This window comes from Somniosus microcephalus, unplaced genomic scaffold (assembly GCF_052327205.1).
Source record: "Somniosus microcephalus isolate GS21.2 unplaced genomic scaffold, FLI_Smic_1.0 scaffold1834, whole genome shotgun sequence".
In the NCBI taxonomy this organism is placed as follows: Eukaryota; Metazoa; Chordata; class Chondrichthyes; order Squaliformes; family Somniosidae; genus Somniosus; species Somniosus microcephalus.
In genome coordinates, this window is record NW_028227021.1 from 10341 (window position 1) to 15000 (window position 4660).

Below are 4660 nucleotides of genomic sequence, written 5' to 3' on the forward strand. Positions count from 1 at the left end.
ACCAAGGAGGCAACTCATTAACTGAATTTCGAACATCGACAACTGGGTAACCAAAAGACACAGGGACAAATGAGTAACCAAAGGGCCAACTCATTAACTGAAATTTCAAAGAGGCAACTCATTAACTGAAATTTTGAACATCGACAACTGGTTAACCAAAAGCCAGAGCGACAAATGATTAACCAAGGAGGCAACTCAGTAACTGAATTTCGAACATCGACAACTGGTTAACCAAATGTCAGAGCGACAAATGATTAACCAAGGAGGCAACTCATTAACTGAATTTCGAACATCGACAACTGGCTAACCAAGAGTCAGAGCGACAAATGATTAACCAAGGAGGCAACTCATTAACTGAATTTCGAACATCGACAACTGGGTAACCAAAAGACACAGGGACAAATGAGTAACCAAAGGGCCAACTCATTAACTGAAATTTCAAAGAGGCTACTCATTAACTGAAATTTGAACATCGACAACTGGGTAACCAAATGTCAGAGCGACAAATGATTAACCAAGCAGGCAACTGATTAACTGAAAACTTGTCATTCACATTTGGGACGGAATTCAGGATGGGAATGTATTCGGCCCCCTTACCGGGCCTTGGGGTGCTGCTTTCCCGCTTGTGGAACCGAGTTGGGGTCGTCAAATGGCCTGGTGCATTGTTTGAAACACTGGTTAATGAGTTGTCAAGGTCGGAAATCATAGAACATAAGAGCAGCTCATTAACTGAAATTTTGAACATCGACAACTGGTTAACCAAAAGCCAGAGCGACAAATGATTAACCAAGGAGGCAACTCATTAACTGAATTTCGAACATCGACAACTGGTTAACCAAGAGTCAGAGCGACAAATGATTAACCAAGGAGGCAACTCATTAACTGAATTTCGAACATCGACAACTGGGTAACCAAAAGACACAGGGACAAATGAGTAACCAAAGGGCCAACTCATTAACTGAAATTTCAAAGAGGCTACTCATTAACTGAAATTTGAACATCGACAACTGGTTAACCAAATGTCAGAGCGACAAATGAGTAACCAAGCAGGCAACTGATTAACTGAAAACTTGTCATTCACATTTGGGACGGAATTCACGATGGGAATGTATTCGGCCCCCTTACCGGGCCTTGGGGTGCTGCTTTCCCGCTTGTGGAACCGAGTTGGGGTCGTCAAATGGCCTGGTGCATTGTTTGAAACACTGGTTAATGAGTTGTCAAGGTAGGAAATCATAGAACATAAGAGCAGCTCATTAACTGAAATTTTGAACATCGACAACTGGTTAACCAAGAGTCAGAGCGACAAATGATTAACCAAGGAGGCAACTCATTAACTGAATTTCGAACATCGACAACTGGTTAACCAAAAGACACAGGGACAAATGAGTAACCAAAGGGCCAACTCATTAACTGAAATTTCAAAGAGGCAACTCATTAACTGTAATTTTGAACATCGACAACTGGTTAACCAAAAGCCAGAGCGACAAATGAGTAACCAAGGAGGCAACTCATTAACTGAATTTCGAACATCGACAACTGGTAAACCAAAAGACACAGGGACAAATGAGTAACCAAAGGGCCAACTCATTAACTGAAATTTCAAAGAGGCAACTCATTAACTGAATTTCGAACATCGACAACTGGTTAACCAAATGTCAGAGCGACAAATGATTAACCAAGCAGGCAACTGATTAACTGAAATTTTAAAATTGACAACTGGATAACCAAAAGTGGGAACTCATGCTTCGGACGGGCTTACATACGGCAGGCTGACGCCCGGCAGAGGCCCGGGCTTCGCCTCCCTTGCGTAAGCGACCGTCTCCGAATCGATTAAAGGCGTAAAATCGGAGTTCAGAGCGGGAAAATTTTTTCCCGAAAACGGCCGGAAAAAAAAAAATGTCTCCTTTTCCGCCGAGCAGGGTGGCATTCGAACGGGCACGGGAAGCCGCGTCTAACGGTGTAAAAACGGCTTGGCTCCGACGCGGGAGTGCGGAGATATGGCCGTTCAAAGTTGTACTGGAAGTCCGGAAGGAGAAAAATTTGACTGCCTGTAGCCGAAAAAAGTTCCAGCGGTCGGTCACAAAAGTCAAATCCGTCCCGCTGATTTGACACTTGTCATTTCTGGCAGGGGGGATTGGCGGGGTACCTGGAGAATGGTAGGAGGTGGTTTTTCGAGACTTTATCTGTTTTCCAGATTACTGTCTAGGGCCTCCAGGTCTGCAGAGACCGACCCGGGCTGCCGTCCAACCGACTTTTAACCCTTTTTGGGTGGAAATTTATTTCCATTTTTAACCAATTTTCGGGTTTTTGGTCGGGCTTAAAAACGGCAGCCTGACGCCCGGCAGAGGCCGGGGCTTCGGCTCCCTTGCGTAAGGGACCGTATACGAAACGATTAAAGCCGAAAAATCCGAGTTCAGAGCGGGAATTTTTTTTCCCGAAATCGGCCGAAAAATAAAAAAATTCTCCTTTTCCGCCGAGCAGGGCGGCATTCGAACGGGCACGGGAAGCCGCGTCTAACGGTGTAAAAACGGCTTGGCTCCGACGCGGGAGTGCGGAGATATGGCCGTTCAAAGTTGTACTGGAAGTCCGGAAGGAGAAAAATTTGACTGCCTGTAGCCGAAAAAAGTTCCAGCGGTCGGTCACAAAAGTCAAATCCGTCCCGCTGATTTGACACTTGTCATTTCTGGCAGGGGGGATTGGCGGGGTACCTGGAGAATGGTAGGAGGTGGTTTCTCGAGACTTTGTCTGTTTTCCAGATTACTGTCTAGGGCCTCCAGGTCTGCAGAGACCGACCAGGGCTGCCGTCCAACCGACTTTTAACCCTTTTTGGGTGGAAATTTATTTCCATTTTTAACCAATTTTCGGGTTTTTGGTCGGGCTTAAAAAACGGCAGCCTGACGCCTGGCAGAGGCCGGGGCTTCGGCTCCCCTTGCGTAAGGGACCGTATTCGACCCGATTAAGCCCCGAAAATGGATCCAAATGTCGGCCGACCAAGTAAGCTTGCTGGGGAGAGAGACTAAGTGCCGGGCTTGGCACCTCATTAACCAGTGAAAAGTTTTGGCTGCTGGAGAGACTAAGTCCCAGCCTGGGCACATCATTAACCATAAATGAAAAAGGCGAGGCCGAGTCTGGTGCATGGCTAACTGATTAACCAAATTGGCAAGGCCCGGGCTGAAAGTGAATGAGCGACCCGTGGCCAGGGGGCTGGAATGCGGGAGAGAATCCAACCCCCAAAATATGGAAGTCCGATGAGAAAATATTCGGCCGCCTTTTGCGGGCCTCGGGTGTTGCTTCCCGGCCTGGGAAAGTGAGTTGCTCCCGCCGAATTGACATGTGCATTTAACGATTTCGAGACATGATTAACCAAAACGCGGAAGTCCGATGAGAAAATATTAGGGCCCTTCAAGCGGGCCTCCGGTGATGCTTTCCGGCTTGGGAAAGTGAATTGCTCCCGCCGAATTGACATGTGCATTTAACGATTTCGAGACATGATTAACCAAAACGCGGAAGTCCGATGAGAAAATATTCGGCCGCCTTTTGCGGGCCTCGGGTGTTGCTTCCCGGCCTGGGAAAGTGATTTGCTACCGCCAAATTGACATGTGTCATTTCTGGCAAGTGTCTCAGGACATAGTTAATGAGTTGCAGTTTGGGAAATCATTAACCTCGTCGGAAGTCCCGATGAAGAAAAAAAAAAGTGCCATTTGCGGGGATTTGGGTGCTCCTGGTCGGATAGAGGTGGCCGTTTGACCCGCTGATTTGACACTTGTCATTTCTGGCAGGGGGGGTTGGCGGGGTGCCCGGAGATTTTCGGGAACACGATTTTCAGAACAAAATTCACTCAGCGGGAGCACTTTGAAAATGCCCGAAAAGTGTTACTTTGCTAAAAGGCTCATTTTATCAATATAGAGACCTTTCAAAGAGTATTGGAAAGTCATATTAAAGTGGTTTTGTGGCTTTTATGACTTAATGACAAAAAACTCTAAGTGTGAATCTGAAATCGTAGACAGACAGCAGAAACATATAAATAATTCCAGCGTCTAAGTTTCATTTGCTGTCTGTCACACAGGTGCCTCTGAACCGGTCAGGGCCTGTGACCCCACTGAGCTTGTGTTTTGTGGCTTATGCACACGCAGTGTTTGCACCAAGTTCCCCTGTGTTGTGCGCTCAGTGGGCCCGTCCAAGACAGCAGAAACAAGATGTACATGCCAGCGTCTTTAAAGTTTCATTTGTTGTCTTGTCACACAGGTGCCTCTGAACCGGTCAGGGCCTGTGACCCCACTGAGTTGTTTACTGGGGCTAATGCACAAGCAGTGTTTTGTCAGAGAGTTCCACTGTGTTGTGCGCTCAGTGGGTCCGTCTAAAATGACAAGACAGCAGAAACATTCCAGCGAGTTTCATTTGTTGTCTTGTCACACAGGTGCCTCTGAACGGGTCAGGGCCTGTGACCCCCGCTGAGTTGTTTACTGGGGCTAACGCACAAGCAGTGTTTGTCAGAGAGTTCCACTGTGTTGTGCGCTCAGTGGGTCCGTCTAAAATGACAAGACAGCAGAAACATTCCAGCGAGTTCCATTTGTTGTCTTGTCACACAGGTGCCTCTGAGCGGGTCAGGGCCTGTGACCCCATTGAGCTTTGTGAGCAACGTATGCACACGCAGTGTTTG